This window comes from Aythya ferina (genome assembly GCF_964211825.1).
Source record: "Aythya ferina genome assembly, chromosome: 14".
Lineage (NCBI taxonomy): Eukaryota > Metazoa > Chordata > Aves > Anseriformes > Anatidae > Aythya > Aythya ferina.
In genome coordinates, this window is record NC_140312.1 from 2,908,702 (window position 1) to 2,929,648 (window position 20,947).

General features: G+C 41.5%; 1 long non-coding RNA gene across 1 annotated transcript; it reads left to right on the forward strand.

Moving 5' to 3' along the window:
- Positions 1-162: 162 nt before the first annotated feature.
- Positions 163-20,924, forward strand: LOC311444494. Its single transcript, XR_014697905.1, has 5 exons — positions 163-320; positions 2,857-2,968; positions 5,324-5,474; positions 17,401-17,535; positions 19,084-20,924. It is a non-coding gene; the product is annotated as an uncharacterized lncRNA (long non-coding RNA).
- The last annotated feature ends 23 nt before the right edge of the window (positions 20,925-20,947 follow it).

Genomic DNA, 20,947 nt, shown 5'->3' on the forward strand with positions numbered 1-20,947 from the left:
AGCCGCGCTGAGGGGAGCGTGCGCATGCGCGGTGTGAATCGGGGAGGGGGTGAGGGGGGTCTGCGCATGCGCATGCTGAAGGGGGTGGTGAGGGGCGGTTTCCCGCCCAGCGCCTGAGGGGATGTGGGGGGGTGTGGCCCTGAGGGGATACGGACGTGGTGGGGGGCTTGTGGAGGCTTCCCCCAGCTAAACAGCCCGGACACCCATCGCTGTGTTCCTCTGGGATGCGGTGGTTTTGCTGGTGGTGGCTGCTCCCGGGGTGGTTGTCCTCAGTTTAATCGCGAAACTGAAGTGTTGAGGCGGGGCTGGTGCTCGCTACGGTGCGTGTCTTGTCTTAAAAATATAAATAAAGGGGTCTTGGGAAGGTCGTGTGTTTGTGGTGAGCGTTTGGGAGAGGAAACGACCGAGGTGCAGTGGAGGATTTCAGTAAAATACAAGGTGTTAGTGGTGGGCCTCAGGTACCTCAGTGTATTTGGACACTTACTTAAGTGAGAAATATTGGCAAGAGACAAGTAATAGGTAAGGAAAGAGGAGTGAAAGAAACATAAATCTATTAAGTGAAATGGGCTACGTTTTTTGTTGATTTGCATCATAACTAGTAGGGGTACTACTTAATGAAATATTTCCCTAAAATACCATTCAAAAATGCATGGATTGATCAGCTGGAAAAGGATCAATAAAGTAGGTCAAACTTTGGGCAAAATATACCCTGTTGAAAGTACCAAATCGGTGAGGGCTTTTCCCAGTTAATAAGTGTCCCTCCACTCTGTCAGGGTTTGCCTCATAGGGACTCTTAAATTGTTAAATTCTTTGCCTACTATTAAGCTAGTTAACAAATAATGAGCAAAGGGGAAGGAATGCTTGCTTTCGTAGATCAGTCTCGGTGCTTTGGTGTCATAGTGTCCTGATAGACCCGCGTGTTTGCACGCCCTGCCTCAGGTGTTTCGTTTTTTCCCAGAACATCGTATTGCTTACATGGGTTTGCATCTTCAGATGTTGTTAGTTTTTGTATTTAAAGTAGTGGAAGGAAAAGTGTAATTGAAACTTGAGCTGAAAAATTGCAGAATTACTTTGTGATACATCTTCCTTAATACCCCCAAAATAACCTTGAACAAATAAAAGTGAAGAACATAAAGCAATAATATCATCTTTTATGTAACTTGCCAAGTTAAAGTTTATTTTCTTCTAACTGTCTGGCATAGTAAGATGTTTTAAGACCACATTTAGCTTTATGGTTTCTGTAGAGATAGTGGAATTTGTGGTGAAACTCAAATGGATTTTCCGAATTCCTCCTGGTCTCAACCTTACTTACGTTCCTGACTGCAAAAATGTGCTAATTACTGCTATTTTTCTATTTATTTCCCACAACGTTCAGAAGTATCTGAACCTACAATTTTGGTACTCTATGCCTCAGTCTCAGGAGAAACAGATGTTTCAGCACCTTGTTAGAGGCTAGCTGTGATGCAGAACAAGGCGCTGTCTGCTATCGGGTGGTCCCTTGAGGCTGACAGGGACATGTCCCTGGTCACAGTCCCACCCCTACACTATTCCGCTCCTGTTGCCAGCAAAAATGAGTGGTCAGAAGATCTGACCTAGTTCAAAGTGTATTTTTTCTGCATTGTATGCTTGGCTGCTTCAGTGTGTAGGTGTAGGAGTGTTTGAGCAGGCACAGAGAGATGCGTGGGGTCAGAATTGTAGAGGGGAGCTCTGGGGATGGTCTGGCTGTGGCTGCACTGGGTACAGTCCTGGTGCTCAGAACGGGATCAGGGCTGCATTGCCCACAGCAGGATGTGCCCTCTGGAGTAGGACAGAGGGAGAGAGAAGAAATGAAACCTCCTCATCAGCAGGAAACTATGAACTTGGTTTATTTCCTTATGGAACTGTGACCAACGTCCTGTGACGTTTTACCTGATAGGTGTGGAGAAGGCACGGGTAACGTGGATGAGACGAGGTTCCTTACAGATAGCAATAGTGCTCACTGCTGTCATTAAAGTGCATGTGATGGTTCCCAAACCTACCCTAGGTTCACAGGAGCCTCGTGTTAGAGTGCTCACTGAAAAAAGGAACCTTTTTATGTTTTCAAGACTCGGACATAGCTCCTAACAACACAAACTGTGCTTTAGGAGGGCTGGGGGTTTCAGCACTCTCCTTGCAGCTGGAGCTGTGCTATTGACTGGAAGAGAATTCAGGCAGCACAGGAACATTCTGCATTAATTATCTGGACATTTGCATAGAAGGAGAAAAACTTGGTTTCCATCTCTGTCCCCAACTAGTTCTATATTTTATCCTCATGCTGTTTCAAGTAGCCTAGAAACTGTATTTTGATCAGAAGTCAGATCTCTTTCCTTCCCCCTACTTGAGAGTCACAATCAATAGTTCAGCGAATCGTGGTTGCTTCTCTCTCCGATGGTTATCTGAGCCTTCAAAGGAAAGTGAAATAATGAAAGAATACCTGCTGCGTTGCACAAGCTGGGGGTTTGTCTGTGCTTCAGATACACAGACAGATTAAACCGAACTGTGAGATGGCAGCAATAATACTTAGTGAGTGAATACATGCCAGGCGTGTGCGCGTGTGTGGTTTGTAGCTAAGGGGAGCTGCTGGGTGGGGTTGCCACGATGACTCAAGGATCGACCGTGCTGCTGTAGGCAGGCCTGGTGTTTGAGTCAGTGACAAGTGCTTCATATTTGTGGCATTTCTTAAAAAGGTTAACTACTCGAGCTGGCTGCGATTCTCTTGTAGGTTATTCAACTTTTTTTTTTGCAAAACCACCCATAGTGCCAAGTCATTGTGTAACAGTCCGAAATCAAGCTCAGGTTCGTTGACAGGTACATTAGCACTTGCAATCGTTCCTGCAGTAACACCAATCTTTCCCTGGGAGTAGAAGAGAGCCCGGTGCCCAAGCCACGCCGATTTATACCACATGGCATCATACAACAAGCGACTGTAGTGTCAATGAGCCCTTGTAGGGTAAGCAACACGCACGTTGGTTTTCTTCATATTTATCTCCCCGTGAATATTTAACTAGTTCTGTGTTATCTGCCAACGTACGTACGAAGTGCCTGTTGCTATGGTGTTCCAGTGCTAAATGTGGAATTAAAAGCCCATGCTATGCCATCGAAAGGTGGCAACTCGTAACGTTGGGGCTCACTTCTTGGATTAATGCTTTTTTTGTAAGCAAAGGGTGTAGCGGTTGATACTTTGCTGTAGAAGTCAGCTGCCTTTGTGGACAAAGGGACTTTCCTGCTCAAGGGAAGCCAGAAACATACATTGTGTGTTCAGATACTGGCCACTTCCTGAGACAAAACACAGGACGTCTTGTGTCTCAGCTGTCCCTTCAGGTTAGAGAAATCTTGTGGTTGTTAGCAGAACGATTGCATAAGGTGGGAACTAGACAAAAAGCTATTTATGTCAGCTATTTGTGTTACGTCAGCATGAGCAAATATTATTTCTGTATATTTGACTCATTCCAGAGTCCAGATAGCAAGTGACAAAATCAGTGACATCACTAATAGTACTAATACCAGAGGCCTTCTATTACCAGAGGCCTACTCACTCAAAAAGTTCCTTTAAACGCTTTCTGTAAAGGGAGGAATCTCATTATTAATCACCTCAGACACCACAAAGCATACTGAAATTTGCTAGTTCAAAGTTTACTCTGGTGTTGTACAGAAAGTAGGAAGTTTATGGTCTTACTGAAAGAAACTGTTACAAAGTGACTGCAAATATCATAGTCCAAAAAAAAAACTAGGGCAGGGGTGCTCATTCATAAATTCTGGATTCTTGGTATTTTGAAAAACTGAAGAAATTCCAGAGGATTGGCCACCTGTCTAAATTTAGACATTAACAGCAAGTCAAAAAAAAAAGTTGGTTAATTTAGAATAATTAAAAAATAATAACAATCTAGTGGTTTTCCTAGCATATTTTTCTTATCATGGAATCACAGAATGGTTTGGGTTGGAAGGGACCTTAAAGATTTTCTCCTTAATTTTTCTTATCTCACCCATGTGAGGGATCAGCAGTACCTGCCTGACTTGCTTGCCTTTCAAACCACAAAAAATCTTTCAAATCCTGCATGTTTTAAGCAGAACAAAATTCTTATCGCGCACTGCTGATGTTCTGTGTCCTGCTCTGTCCCGTCCAACAGGCACAGCACCTCCTGTCTGTGCTGCACGTGCCCGTGCTCTTCCTCCGTTCTGTAAATGTGATGTGTCAAGGTAGCATTTTAAAATCTTGAGAGCTCTTTACAAATACTACCTCAGGCAGGACAAATGGCATCGCTGGTGTTGCCAGGTAGCCAGATACACGATTTCAGCCCCATTGAGGAAGCAAACACTGAGGTTAAATGACTTGCCAAATGTGACAGGAGCATTTTGAGTCAAGAGAGTAGAGACTGCAGTTAAATAAATACTTTGGGATGTGCTTAAATTCCTTCCTTTTAAACCAAGAATGGAAACATCTGTGAAGCGTCCTGCTTAGCTTGGGGCTTGCTGGTGCTGGTGTCGTGCTCGGATCAGTGTAGCTCACATTACAAGTACTTTCTTTGGAAACACTCTCCTTGTGTTCAACGTTTTATTTCCATGAGGAATGTTTAGGCAGTCGGGCCCACAACAAATTATTAATACATACAACCAGTTGTCTTGGAGATAACATGAAACAAGCTTTAGGAATCTGAAAAATGAAGATCTTTTAAGAAGTGCTTTTTTTTTTTTTTTTTTTTTTTAAACCAAAATTGCAACATCATAGTGAGGGACTGCACTGCTTGCTTTTGTGAAGTCTCAAACGCAATTCAATGTCTGATTTACGGGTAAAACCTCTGCAGGACGTATTTTATCTTCTTACCTTGGTGCACGGACTTACAGCAAAACATAGTAACTAATGCAAAAGAAGGCAGCTGGCCTTCTCAGGAGGTAGCTGAGGAGGCTTCGGGTCCGTAATGAGGATTGTTTTCTTTGGAATGAGGCTACAATCCTATGAAATGCCTGTGAGTCCAGGAGGACTGAGTCCCCTACCTGCAGACCTAAGGATAGTAAGCCTAAACTCTCCGAGACTCTTTACCCACTCTTGTCATAACATTTCTGCTCTTTAACTGTGCCTGTGCAAGGTGCTGTTGCAATTCAGAAATACACAGTGCAGTTCAGCCAGCAGAAAGGACTCTAAACTCTTTCCTGGGACTAGTTTCTTGTCTGTCATGTCCTGGAGCTCCTCTTACTCTTAAGAGAGGCAACACCTAAGTGATGTAGGCATTCTGTAGCGCATTTATCTGAACAAATGAGATTCTCTATTATAGCCATTGCATTTTTTTTTTCTTTTCTTTTCCTTCAGATTTCTACTCTTCAGTTAATACTACATCACAGTTCCTGTCCTGTTGACCTTCATCATGGCCAAGCAACTGGAGACTTAAGCTATAACAAGACTGCAGAAAAAGGACTAGAGCAAGAAGATGTGATGTATTCCTCTTTCACTTTCCTGCCAGGTAAATGCGTTTTCTTCATAGCCCTGCCAGTATCTTGTAGCGAAGGAAGCACGAACCCAGTTGGGAAGAATTGTACCCACGACTTTTAGAAGCATGTTAATATAATACCCATGTTGTTTGGAGATGCTACGGATGTCTCAAGTGACAAAACAGGTACATGTAACCTGCTAAAAAAGCCTTGGTTAAACTGCTGCCTTGCTACCCAGCTCAGCATCAGTTCCCAAGCTCAGCTCCTGGCAGTGCCGTGTCCTGGCTGCTGCTTTAAATGCTTCTTCTGAATAGAGAGACTGAGGAGGGAAAATTTCTTTTGAAATCTATTTGTGTATGTGCTAAAGGACAAAGGAGAACTGTGATATATTCACTGCATAGGAACATTTATTCTTAGATCATGACTTTGTTTCACTGGGGTTAACAAGTGTATTATTAGTAATAGCTAGTTACAAATAATAACCTGACCTTATTTTTAACCTAATACTGAATCAGATTTCATAGTGATACAATAGATTCACTGCTGTGCTTCGTTCTTTGAATATTATCGTTCAGAATTCCAGTGCCTTCCATCTTAGGTGTTAAAAATAAGTGGCAAGTTGGATAATTACTATTGTTCCAAGTCTCGTTGCAGCCTTACATAACAATGTTCTCACCAAAAGCCTTATTTTAAGGGTGGAGTGGAAGAGCATGCTGTGGTAACCTGAAATTATTTGCACTGCTGGAGCTGCATTATGCAAAGCCTACGTAGAACTGTATCTCTTCTTTTTTGAGGCAATTTCGAAGGCCAGTTTAATATTCCTGAAAGCCAAGATGCACGGACTGACTCAGATTTGGCATTGTAGGATCATGTGTTGTCAGCACGCCTCAGTCCTGAGCACAAGCATCCTTGGTAATCCTGCATTGCCCAAGCAGAAACTACTAGTCATGCCAACTCCCTGCCAGTCAAAATATTTGTGAGTTTAACAATGGTAAATATATAAACATGCAAAATGAAATAACAATGGTGAATGACTTGGAAAGAGAATATCCCCAGGTGGCTGGAGCTACACTTGATAAACCCGAGCTTCCTCATTAGTAACACTGTGTTCTCAGCCTGTTGTGTCTCCAGGTTTCCTAGCTAAGACTAGTTACCCTTCTAGCCCTGAGCTAGGCCACCTCCCTCTACCCCTTTCCTCATAATTTCCATGAAATTCCTGTGACTTGGGAAGGATAAAAAATGGAAAGGGGCACTGGTCGATCCTGAGAGCAAAACATATCTCTCTTCAGCTCCAACAAACTCTCCAACTCCCCTGGTGATCACAGTAACAACAAACCCTCATCTCTTCTATTTGAGTAACACATTTTATTTATTTCATCCTGTTTCTTTGCTTACTGTAAACTCCATCCTTGGTTGATGTTTTGTATTCCATCAAAGCTAGTATAGTTCATCTCCGCTATGCTTTTACCTGTGTGTAGCTTCCTTTCTTCCCCTTTTTCAGCCTCAATTTATTAAATTTAGCCAAGTGATCCACAGCACCTCGTAAGGTCTGGGAACACCATTCTAATCTGAGAAGTTTTTCTCCCTGAAGCTGTGTGTAATGACAGTAAATAGTACATCATTACAAATTTTACTGATAAAAAGCTCTCAATTGATGAAAGAACACAAATTGACTGTGAATTGCCCTGTTAATCTCACTGGTAGGTGGTAATGCCAAAACTCCTGGCATTTCAGCTGGAACTGGAGTCTTAGTGACAGAACATTGTTTTCTATTTGATATATGCAGCATTAGTGGTAACTGGTGAGTACATTCACTAACAAAATAACCCCCTCCTCTTGTTAGCCTCAGAGTACACATGTCCAGTACATTTTATGACATGTCTGTTGTGCAGATGCTGCACACGTGCAGCTGTTGGAAGCCCAAGCCAACAAATGCTGAAAGCCTTCCTAAAAGCTGGCCTGGGCTGCCCAAGTTCATGCTGTGCTTGAGCTGTGTTGGCTGAATAACTGACTGAATTTCCCTCATAGGCAGCAAGTGCATCCAAAAGCCGTCATTCTTACGTTCAAAGGCAGAAGCTAGTACTAACTGTACTCGCTACTGTGGTACACAGAGATACACCCTCTGGAGTACGGATCTAGAACAAGCATAATATTAATTTGTGCGCTTCACTGCTGTGGTTTTCCTCCTTGGATTATGAACTGAAAAGATCAATGAAATTATGGCTGTTATTTTCATTGGAAGAATAATTGCTCCGTAATTAAATAACAATATCAGGTGTGTTATCAGAGAGGAGAACTGGTTTCAGAAAACTGTCATTACCTTGAGCAATTAAATTTTTTGAATTCCATAATGAATGTATATGCAGGGTCTGTTACAATCGTGTTTGAATTCAGTTGCACAGGACGAGAGAGAGGAATGTGCCACCTTCTCAAAGGGTGTCTTTCCTCCACAGAATCAGTGGCCCAATGCTTTGGACATTGCACAGGAAGTCTAATTTTGATTTCCATTTTACTCTCAAAAATAATCTTTCCAATATCTGTCTGAACTTCCTCAGAATAATGTTTATTTCAGAAACATCACCTTCCAGGGCACCAAAATTACAATATAAACTAGTCTCAACAGCATACCAGTGTTTAATCTACTAGCCCTGTGTTACAGTTGATTCTAGATGTAGCTCAACACACATTTTCATAAGCTGCTCTCTCTGTCCTGACTGTAGTTACACTTCCCTTAAATAATGCCCTATATTACAAGGGAAAATAATTCATATTCATGCTTCCAGTAGTCAAAACAACTTCAATGGTGCAGCTACTGCTGTTCTAATTTTTTGGCAGCATTCCATTGGAGACAGTAGGCAAATGTACCAAAATCTACCAAGAGTTGCTCATGTATAGATAATATAGCGAGTGAAAGAATTCCACAATAAAGGTGTGTACGTTGCAGTAGCCTTGAGATAGGGCTGACTTCTTTCGAAACAAGTTCTTCTGGTTTTATGTGACTATTTAATACACTTCTGTGTTCAAGAAAATAACTCTTGCTCGTACTCTGTACTGTGAAACCAGTATAGCAGGAGGCACCACGGGCTGGTGCACAGCTCAGGAGACAGGAGATATCTCTTGTATCTGCGTAAAAGATTTTCAACTCTCACTTCCCCGTCTGTGAAGTGTTACAGATACTACTACAGATTTTGCTAGTTGAGCAGTTTTGTTTTGTTTTGCTTTTAACTGAAATGCACTTTCTTCAAAGTGTGAAGTATCGTTAACAGGCAAGTCATAAGTATTAGGTGAACAAACGCATTTTCTTATGAGTGTAAATGATACAAGTGAACAAGCTTCTGGGCAGCGCCGCTGAATGCAAATGCTTGCCTTTTGTTCATATGTTTTAAATGTAAATGCTTTCTACATTATCATCCAAAAGAAAAATATATATACACATACATATTCCTTTTAGAGAGGAAAGACTATGATGTTAAAAAAAAAAAAAAGGCAGAGTATCTGTAACGTCTTTCTATTTCCTGTATTTCTATGCCTTCTTTTGCCCCAAAAGATTCTGCAGTGTTCAGTGGCTTGCAGGCACAAAGATGAATTCAATTAGCCTGAAAACCAGCTACATCTAAAATGAAAAGAGAACCACAGTAAGATTTTTAGGTGCAGGAGTGACTAACCATTTGTCCACTTTAAACTGCCAAGGCATATATTTAAAGTAGGAATGCTACCAGCAAAGCATAGTTTGCTGTCGAGTGAAACCACGTCCAAACGGGTGCTAGCAGTCAGAGTATAACACTTACCTGTGGATCCAAATCAAATCGAGTCTTCTTTTTGTGATGAGATTGTGAATTGTACTTTTTTGTGTTTGTAATTAAGGGGTGGAACAGATGGCAAAGAATTAAAGAGCTGCATCCATTAAATTAACATAGAGAATGTTTCCACAGTATAATTTAATATAATAGGATTTTGCTTCAGTGAAATAAAACTATAGAGTCTGGTGCTTGGGAATGTTTACTATATGAGAAGCTTCACTGCTAAAAGATTTCACTGAGTCATGCTAAGAGCCTCTGCCAAATATCAATCATATGACCAACCCAATTAAAAAGGGTGTTTCTTCATGCCAATATATTTCACATGCCACCCTAAAGTGAGCCTTTTTTTGACAAATACACCTGTGGATTTTATGTAACACCAAAGGTGCACAATGCAGTCTCACTGCATAGGTTTGAAAAAGAGTAGATATTTACAAGCAGAAGCTGGCTGGTCTGGTATTAAGAATCAGGTTTAAAAAAAAAAAAAAAAAAAAAAGAGTTGAGTTTGACATGATTTCAAAGGTAGAGTTAAGGAAGACAATCCAAATCAAACATTGATGCTAACAGAAATCGATGAATGTTTTGCCAGTTCCAGGAATCAAGATGCTACTCTCTGGATGGCAATCAATTTCTAAAGTTCAAGTCTGGAAAGTTTTCCATTTCAGTTGAGACAGGATTTTTAATTACTCTACATAAGAAAGAAAAAAAAAATCTGAAAGCAAAGGCATGGATTTTATAAGCAACAGTGGACACCAGTAGGTTTTCCTAAATCTCAGAAAATATTTATGCTTGGATATAAATATTTGAGTGAAACTTGTCTTAGCTACATTTGGGGAATCGTGTCTTTTCTTTCTGAAATGCTTTTCTAAACCGTGGAAAGCTACAGCAAATGTTTTGTACTAACGATTCTTTAGTAAGCTCCAGCTGCAGATGCGTAGCATCTCCCACGCAGCTCCGCCATGGTGAGCAATCAATACATTGTCTTCTGCATAAAAAGGCTGGCCCTCTGGTAATCAGACAGTGGGATAGAGATGAAATCACTGTGGAAAATAGCACTGCAAAGAGCACAAAGGCTCTCAGTGGGCCTGCTGCAACCCTTCCTGCCACTAAAATACACTACAGATTAACCTGCCTCGGTGACTACTGAATAAGAAAGTTAAAGGCACAAGCACACATGCCATGGAAAGTTTGAATTGCCCTTCCCTTCAGTGCTCAGTGTGATCTGTAAAATCACTGTAATGCTGTGTGGGGATAATTGAGAGGTCACGGGGGATTATGTGGACATTTAGGTTTCATTCTGGCTTGAGTGCGTTCAGCTCCAGTGATATCAACAAAATTGTTTCCATCTTCAGTAATGCTGCATCTGCTTCTGAGACTTACTGGAATAATAACGTATGTATTAAATGCACACATTTACCTTTTACTGAGATCACAGTTTTTCAAATTTTCAGTGTTCAAATACTGAAACCTTATTTCTGACACAATGGAGCTTTTCCATGTGATGTATGGAAATGAAGAACAGGACGGATCAAAGCTGCAGAATGTAAAACATTCCAGCTCTCAGAACAACAGCAGAACGTTGCTTTTACAGCAGAGGGTTTTGTCAAGGAACCTGATACTTGGTGTTTTTATCTGCAGCTAGTGCTGCACGAAACAAGGAGAATCACTCCCATTTCCCCCGTTTCCTTTTGCCAGGAAAGGTAAACTGTGTCTGTATTTCTTCTCTAAGCTCTCAGTGGAGGAATGTCCCTTACGTTGGCTGCTTCTCACTTCTCTAATTACTAGCTCATGGTTCCTCCCCTTGGAAATGTAGGGTCTTTTTTGGAGAACCACTTGCAGTTAAAGATGATGGTGTTGCTAACAGTTTCTCCTTTGGCATCGTGCTCTTCACACGGCAGTGGAACGCATTATGTGAGATAATTAGCAGCTGTATTCAAGTGACTCAAGGGAAGATCTGAGTTCTGAATTGGAGAGGATGATTGTGTATCTGATGTAATTTTATCTCATCACATATAAGCTTTCTGTGCAACAGGACAGAGAACAGAGTTAAACAATGAGTCCAAAATACTTATGCTAGGAGAACAACTATTTTGTTTCTACAACTGTTACAACTTTTCCTCCCTTAAATTTAAAGAATGCTGTTGAACAGTTTCTGAAGCTTTTACTGTCAGAGCTGTACCACCCCACAAACAGCATGGTAGGAAATCTGTGTGCAGCCCTTCAGAATAACGCTTGATACTCTTTGCCTAGCACAAATAATCCCTTTTTCTTAAAATTAACCTTTTTACTTGTAAGAGATACTTCAGCAGTTGAGCAACTGTGGCATGTTTTTTCAACATTCATTCATGTAGGCAAAAAAATAATTTAGATATTCAACTCCTCTGCAGAAAAGCAAATAAACAAAAAACATAAAAACTAATGGCAAAAAGAAAAAAGGAATGTTGGAGCTGCGTGGCTGGTCTAAATTCGCCAGATTCTCTTGCGTAGCCCGTGGCTGGTAGTGCTGCAATCTGGGCACGCCTTCAGCTGCAACAGTAAGCACGACAGGTATTCCTGCACGGTGGGGCTATTTCCAATTACTCACAAAAGCCCTTTTTTTTTTACCCCAGTTTTGCTGCCTGTGTTAGGGTTTCCTTTTTCAGTGGTGGTGTATTTGCTAACTGGGCAGAGTGGCGGAAGTGTACAGCGTACAAATAATTAACAATTTCCTGGGAGCAGAGCATTTAACAGCAGAGTTTAGTTGATTATCAGTTCTTCTCTGACTACCCTTTTAAAACCTTCTTTTTCACACACATGAACAACCTCAGCACATTTCTAGAAGAATTCAGATATCATTCTTTTACAGGGAAAACGTCAAATTTCAATACCGGTTCTGGCTAGCGTTTCCCATCAGTAGCTCTCAGCACGCTTTGCACAAGTCAATACCACTTCACAGATGAGGAATCTGATGTGTTCAGCAATAGATTATTTGCCCCAAATCACCTCAGCCAGCAGCACAGAAAGGAAAGAATGCAATCCAGATGTCTTCTGGGCTAGTGTTAGATCCAGTTAGATGCCACTTTAAATGGAAATATATTTTATTTTTTATTCTCAGAGGATTTGCTAGCTCTGTCTCCCTTCCACACCTTATCCTGGAGCCTCAGAGATAGTGGTTTTCTTTCTGGGATCTTTCAAGTATTCTTCCATCTTCTGAGTCAGGATGCAGTGAATGAAATCTGCTTTTCTCAGCTCCAACTCGAACCCATAGCTCATCTAAGCTTTTCCTGGATTTGCTTACATTAAGCTCCCATTTCCCTACTTACTCCGAGCCCTCAAAATAAATTTTTAGATAGGATTATATGGGAAAACGCATTAGGAGAGGAAGAGATTTTAAAAATAGCCTAGCATCTAAATCTCAGTGTAATCTCTTAGAATTGACCCAGTATTTGAGCACAGGGCGTGGAGATGCACTGGCCCAGTGCTGTGAGGAAGAGCCATGTGTGGCATCTACGTTTCATAAATGCTCACCAAGTTGTGAGCGATCTAAACTGCTGGTTACACCCGGCTGATGTCATTAAAGCTTTATCTGTAGTAGATCGGCTTTCTTCAGAGGGCCAGTGTGGTTTTTCACACCCACATGTGTACACTACGTACAATGAATCTTAGCTAATTCATAAAAAGAGCTGTTGCAGTTCACATCTGGCAGCCGGCACTTCATTAATCCTGCCGCACCACGGGCATCGCTCCTGCACAAACAGCCCGGCAGCAAGTCACAGCCCAGAGAGCAAAATCAAAAGGGCCACGTGATTCTTATGGCTAACACATAATGCAAAATGAAATAAGGAGTGCCCAAATTATCCTAATTTGGATGGTGTGAATTTTTGTTCCCTTGAAATGTTATCTAAAACCCTGTTCATATTTCAAGATTTTATATAGCGAATGCTGAATTTAAATAGCGACCATGCTATAAAGCCATAAAAGAAAATAAACGTTTAACTTAAACACAAAAATAAGATTATTTATTTTTAATACTGTATTTTTTAGCATTCCAATCTTTACATAGCTTTCTACAGCTAGATATGTCAGTGGCCACATGGAAAATGCAACATAAGAAAGCGAACAACAAATCTAAAATATATTACAATAAATAGGAGAAGTTTTGCAATAAGAATTATAATTGAATTATACACTAACAGGAGTGTGTAAAGCAGTGATTCAACAGAAACTGCATCTCCCAGAAAATACCGTGTAGACAAGACAGCCCCAGTAACATTTTCCATGTATCCCCCATTGCACAGTTTCCATATAACCCAGACCCCTGTAGATGTCAGTGAAGCAAGTGGAACAGCAGTCTGGCTTGCCTCTGCCAGGGATGGTTCCAGTGCCAGCTTCGTTTGCCACCTCTGCAGGCAACTCAGGCAGAGGATTCACAGCCAGCGACTGCCGCTAATTGTGGATACTGGCTGGCCTCCTGGATTGCACTCTGGTTACTCCTGCTCTTAATGAGTAACTGTTCATCCTTCGGCAGAACTACATCAATCAAAACACAAAAAGAAAAGAAAAACACAAAATATAAAATACCTCTTCTCTGTTAGTTTGGTTTGTAAGGTATTTCTATAAGTAGATTTTTCTTCCCACCAATGCGTTTGTGTGCTTTTCCTAACCTTGCACTATTACGAGGATCCTTCTTAAGTTATCTATGTATACAACTCCCTGTAGCATGTCATTAATTCATAGTACATTCAGTTAATTTAGACATGAATATTGGAGCAACTTAATTAGAACATGGCTACAGTATCATAGCTATGAAATTACTTTTTTTTTTTTTTTTTTTTCTTTAGATACTGAACAGGCCGAGGTGTTTGTATGGCATCCCAGCATGTAAAGGCACAACTGCAGCTTTATGAGCGCACTGCCCTGCTTTGAGCAGCGCCTCTTTTCCCTGTGCTGCTCACACCCGTCCCTTCCCAGGCTATTGTCTGGCCTGTGCCACCCCATCTTTGTCAGGCTGTCGTGAGGAAAAGGTTCCAAGTCCAAAAGCCCATCTTTGGTCAGGTTATTTTAGTCAAGTCCAAGTCCTTGACCGGGTTCACTGTGCAACCCCAAATGCAATTACGCTAACACAGCTTAAGACGTGCGACTGGAAACAGCATGACTTTGAGCTGCAAACACCAGCACTGCTGCCAAAAGAAACATTCATTAAGCTGTACAGAATATTTGTTTTGAAACGATTTTGAAGTAAAGTTTCAGAACCCTTGTAGATGAAATGTGTTTAGTTGTTAGGATAAAAGGCTATAGCCAAAGCTAAAAATGGCTTCTAATTATACAGAACAAACAGATACAAAATTAGACTCCATGAAATAGAGTCTAAATATGTAATACAGTGAACATTTATATACTAGATATTTAATAATAAACAATACTAAATAAATATGTTTCAATCTTTCATGCCTGTCACCCTGTTCACCAGGCTACAGCCCACAATTATTGTTTAGCAGAGAAGGGGTTTCATGGGCAATGGTGACTCACGAGCATTTTCTCCCAGCACTGTAAAAGTGCACTGAGAGAAGCTTTGGGCTAAAGTGTTCCTTCTCACTTTTTCACATTGCTTTACTTTGGTTAATGATGCTGGGGCTGGAAAAGAAACAGAGACAGCTGTGGAACCGTGATCTATGAAATCTGTTGTTTAAACTCCTGCATGAAAGAAAAAACTTTTTGTTCAATCTGTACATAACATTTCTCACCTGGCAACTGTTTTCTCACCTGGCAACTGTTTCCTCTTAAAATGATAAAACATTAAAACCTGAACTAAAAATAACCCTGTTAGCTTTTCCAGTTCAGGAACAGCTTTTTTTTTTCTTTTTTATGAGTGTTATTACAAATAAGTCAGCTCAGCAAATGCTGACTCCACAATCACGAGTGGTTTCAAATAGTCTTTATTTACTTTCTTTTATTTTTAGAAACCATGGCAAAACTTTGTCTAGAACACTCAATCCAGCATTACCTTAACTTACCTGGAATAATAAATACAGTGGGTGATCATCCACAAGAGAAATAAGTAACAGAAACTTCGGAAAAGCTGAGCTAATCAGTTGCTAATTGCATCATTTTGTATCAGTTGAACGTGCAATACTGATAGTATCTTGTGTCCCACCTTTCATTTTGGCAGCTTTTATATCTCTTGCTTTGTTGTCCTTTTGAGGTCCTGAAACACTGTGTCAAAATAGACAAACACTTCAAATATAGGGTTTTGTTTTCATGCTTTCATTCATATGAGAGGCTGTGTATGCCTCCAAGAGATACACTGATAAGTAGATACATACACACACGTTTATGTTAACTTACATTAAATTCTGGTCAAAACATAACCAGAAACACAAGTCCAGTAAACATTTCTGTCCTCCAGGAAATATGTGGGGACCTGGGAAAGATAAAAAAAAAAAAGACTTTAAAATTTTAACTAGCAACCAAATGCATTTCTGTTGGGTGCTTCTCCTTCTAGCATTTTGAACACCACATCAGTACCTCGGCTAACTCAGCCTCAGGGTTTCCAGAAACAGGTGAAAATACAGAGCCTGTATTGTCAAGACAGTGCTATAGTTTGGGTACTGTGATACTTGGTAATAGATTTACTAGTAACGGGTAATACATTTACTAGTAACGCACAGATCACCAAAGTATGTCCCATTTTCCCTAGGTGGAAATCTTTTTAGAAGTGAAAAAAGTTTTGATGCTGGTGTTTAAAACTGCTTATAAAACACAAACGTGATGAGACGGGAGTAGTGGGAAAGCATCACCATAACAGAGTCTTTGAAGTTTGATCCTTCTTGTGTTTTTCACACTGTATTTACTCTAGCAGCAGATGTGGAGGCTCTAGTTCAGTAGCTAAATGTATCATCCAGTCATCCTGCTGTAAAAGTTGGTGCCTGTGCTTGAATCCCGTGCACTTGTAGCTGAATTGTGCTCAGTTGTTTTGCTGCGTGCAGATGGACCACTGAACAGAGGTCCAGTCTAAAATAGCAAATTCCTGTCCTCCAAAATCAACATTAATTTTTCCACTGCGATTACACTCATTTGTCTGAACTTCACAAAGACATAGCTGAGCCATGAGCATGAGCACTTCAATGACAATTTTCTGCAGCAACAAACACCTCAAGAAAGCCAGTTCTCACCTTCTAAAACACCGGACCATTCTGACAGGCATTGAAAAGAGCACTTCTCTTTTTCACTTTTTAGTTCAACTTCTAGGTTTTTTTTAGTTTCATTTTTTAGTTTCATGTGTAGTTCTACATCGTTGTTAGTCCCTCTGTGGTTCAAAATGGGTTTTAATTCTGTTTCTTGTAAGAAGGCTTTCAGCCCTGCTGAGAATCTGATTACAAAAAAGTGGAATGATCTTCTAAGCTACGAGCAAGAATATTTTCTCTTACAATTATAAAATGGTATGTCAGCAGAGAAATTAAATCTGGCTATTTAATCTAATCTAGCTAAAGTGAGAGTGCCAAGTGCCCTGTGAGCAGTTCCAAGTACCCTGCCCTTGTCCATGTTGACAACGGAGCTTGTGGCAAAGGACACAGCAGATGGTAACCTGCAAAAGCGTGCGAGTCCTTTGCAGTCCCAACTTCTGACACCGTGTCTGTCTGAAAGGCTCCCATACACACGACACTCGTGTTTACAATTACGGCTTCTTACTGTGCCCTGGGATTTCCGAGGGTGAAAGCAAGCGTGTAGCATTATTATATCCTTGTTAGAAAAGGTGGCAGTGATGGCATCCCTCCTCAGTCCAGGGAGTGATGAAAGACATCCCGTGGACTGGAGAGGCAGGACCAGGCTCTATAGCCACACCTGCTGGCTAGCGGGCTGAGCACAGGGCGGTGGGGTTCACCTAAAGCCACCAGTGACTTTGAGGTAGATGGCTGCAGGTGAACTGAACAGTGCTTAATACAGTGTCACACCGTGATCCCCTCAACATGTCATAAAGAAAAATGTTAAACGTTTTTAAAAAGTGCTCTGTGGAGTTTCTTTGTGGTAAAGTCCAGCATGCAACAAGTTAGAAACAAATTTAAAAATGCTATTTCTGTAGCACTTCCTAAGCAACCACAATCCATTGGCCTTTCTTATGCATAGTAAGATGACTGTATGGCGCATGCTGTTTTGACTGAGGAGTTTCATTTATTCGCAGCAGGGGACAGCAAGCTGTCTTCTCCTCATCGCCTGGCGTGGGCTTTCTCCTCACCCTGCGCAGTGCCACGTCCCATGCTTCTCCGTTATAAAATGTGTGCCGCATGAGGATCAGGCTCAGCACAGCAAAGAGTTGGTCAATGTCTCTGAATCCACTCTCATTTGTGTAGGAGAACGTGTAGTTAACATTTTCGTGAGAGATCTTACAGAATTTTGGGGAAATGCAGCCTTATTTGGGACCCTTTGGGACACAGAGGCACCTCTGAGCACCTCTCCTGTGCTGCAGTTTTGTTAGCAGACTGGTGGGAGCTGAATCCTGCGCATCCTGCTCATCACATCTGGGGAGTCTCAGCATCCCACTACACAAGCACTAACAAAACACAAATTTATTCATGAGCAACTAGGGTAACTTGGATTATGACAGCAAAGATCAAAAAAGAAACCAGTTATCTTAATGATTCATAAAAATGCATTAATTCTGAAAAAACACACATCCTTGTATATCATGTATTTTGCTATCACAGCCACTTCAAAGGTCTTCAAAGTTTCAATTTTTACCTTTTTATATTCTAGTGACTAATAAAACGCTTACTTTTCAATCAGGCCATCTCTAATCAAACAGTAACACCACAGCACGTCTGAACGTGAGATCCTGCTGGTGGGGTTTATTTGTAAGCAAGGCAGTAAAATACCAGGACGGTTGTTTTAGAAGAAAGCTGCCCACAGTCACAGGTAGTTTGCTGTGGTGGGAGCACGCAGAAACACACCAACATCAGGTCACAAGCTGTAGGAGTCACTAGTTTACAAGTGCACACATAGTTATTAACCTACATCTGTTCCTTTCAAAAGTTCATAGCATTAGGTTATAAAGAGTCTTTTTATCCAGTGCTGTTCAGTTTCTGTTCCCTGCTTAAATTCTCCTCTCTCTTTTTTTTTTTTTTTTAATGTCATTGCACCTCCTTCAGTAACATCTGGGATGTCTGGGTCCTATTCTATTGCTCTGTAACCTAGTTCACTTTTTTTGGCTCACCTTACTGAATTGGCACAGGGGGTGGGCGGAAGGTGAGTTGTTATTTTAGCTCCCAGTTCTAGGGTAGGTAAGGGCCCCAGAGTTTTATCTAAATTATACTCGAGAAAATAATCCCTTTAGGTGCAATCGGCTGGCTGCAGACTGTCCCTAAATACTCCTCTACTTTGTTAGATAGGGTTATGAATGGACCTCTGAGTAGCTGTGGCAACCACACACGAGTTTGAGATTTTTTCAGCTCGCAGTGCTGCTCCTTTCTCTCTAGAGCTGATCCTGTGTCCCAATATCTTTACTTCCAAATTGCATTTATGTGTCCTGCCCATACATTTAAGGCTCTCTGGATATTATTCATGTGCACATGTAGTGCCTGAAGTTCCTACAGCCTTGTGGGTTTTGAGCATGGAATAGGAAGCGAGAAAGACACCACAAGCTCATCAACTTGGGGCCTCTTGCCACTTAGGAAACTGTAGTCTCACTGGCTATGGCTTCTTCCTCCAACACGAGCTGTCTCCTCTGAGCGTGGCAGAAGATGCGACGGTTCTGCAGCCAGCAGGCAGCTCAGGTGGATTTGGACACCCTGCTGTCAGTGTTCCCAGACCTTACATTACCTTATCCGCACTGTGTCTCACATCCGTACGTTGCTTTTCTGCCTTCCAGGGGGTTGCCACCCAACTGTGACCGTCTTTAGCTTCTTAAAGAAGGTGAGAAAGGTAGGGCCCTATGCCAACAGAGACATTCATCCTCAGCAATTCAGAATGTTGAAGCATTGCCTAGCGAGGGTGATCTGAAGCATTTCCTGAGAGTTTCTGCTTCTCCCCTTCGTCCGTTCAGATGCAGAGCAGACTCTTCTAACCAAATAAATCAGATATCTGAAATAGATGGGTTAATACCCCTCTAGATGTACAGGAGGGCATTGCCATAATTGGGGAAGACTGTTCCCGTTCCTCAGTTTCCATTTGCACTTCCAGCTGCCACAGCTGGATGAAGGCAGCCAAGTTTGAAGCTGGTCACTTTATAATGCCCCTTCATGTGTGATTTCTCCTAAAAGAAACCCAAATAAACACACCAGGACAAAATAAAACAAATCCTCCTGGAAGCTCTCTGGATGTTTGTGAAAGCATTTCGAAGGGTTAAAAAGAATTCTGGGGGATCAAAATAAGACTGGATGAACTGTCTTCCCTCTCTTCTCTCATACAGCTCAGTTCCAAGTTACATTTCATTTCATGTAATAAATGTAGTTGTCATCACTGACACCTTCTGAAAATGTATCTGTAAACCAGCCAACACATCATCAAGAGCAAACGCTTCAGAGATTTAAACAGATTTCCCACTGATATCAGAGTTTGGCAAGGACGTGGCAGAACCAGGCAGAACCGAGCTGCAGTGCTCTCCCCTCCGAGCGGCTCAGCCAGCCTTTCTGCGAGCGCTGCGACTCAGCCACCGAAGGAAATCTTGGCCGCCGGGCTGTCATTTCCCCCGTCCCCCGAATGAATGAGATCCTTCATTCCTCTGACGCACCAGCACTGCTATGGCCAGTGAAAGAATGAGTCAGAAAAGCCTGCTGGTGAAAGCTTCTGCGGTCGGTGCTAAACAAAGTACTCCATAATTTATTTGTTCGAGTTTTCATGGTGATAATAGGTTGTTGGCGATGCCTGGTATCACTGCTGGCATTGTGGATTGGTAGATGCCATTTTTGCTCGTCATTTATTTTAAGACTTACTGAGCGAGCTTTCTGTGTGGAAGAACCCATTTTAGGCATGCTCTTGAAACTGAAACAGAGCAAGCTAGTAAAAAAGAAAGTGCATCACAATTACATTATTCTTCCTCCATCTGCTCTCGCTCAAATCTCCTTATGACAGGAAATTGCCTATTGGATTTTTGATTTTTCTTAATGGAAATGGCAAAACCTAAATCCATTCCCGTTCCACTGATATCAGGGGAAACAAGATTCAGTGTCTGAACGGAACAGTTTTTTTTTCAATCCATTAGCGTCTGTAACTGCATCTCAGTGAATGTAGTAATTATGACATCAGTGAATTCAAATTAACTTAAATGCTTATGACACTGTGGACTGGCACTTATGCTACTGAATCTCTTTGGCACCTCTGAAAAGCCCAACTTCTCTAATTAGCAATCTCTGATGTGCCACATCCTTCATCTGTGGACGTTCCCAATTAAGCTGACTGAACCACTCTTATAAGCTAAGGCTGCAGACTGGAACTGAAAGGGGTTTCTAGTAGGGGATGCCATTATCAGATTAATCAGAATACTGTACAAATGCATGTTCACATATTTGAGTGCACTAACAGGAAAAAGCATGTTGCATTTTGACAAATTAAAGTACTGTCACCTTCTGCTCACGTTAAACTGTATCACCAATGTAGTATTTAAGCGGTGAAGTCCTAACTAAGCTCAGCCAGGTGCCTCTGAATGTATGCGTTTCTCACATCCTAAACCTCCCTGCCCATGCCAATGCCAAGGTAACAAGTGAAATTCACTTTGCAGAGCAGAAAGGCCTCCT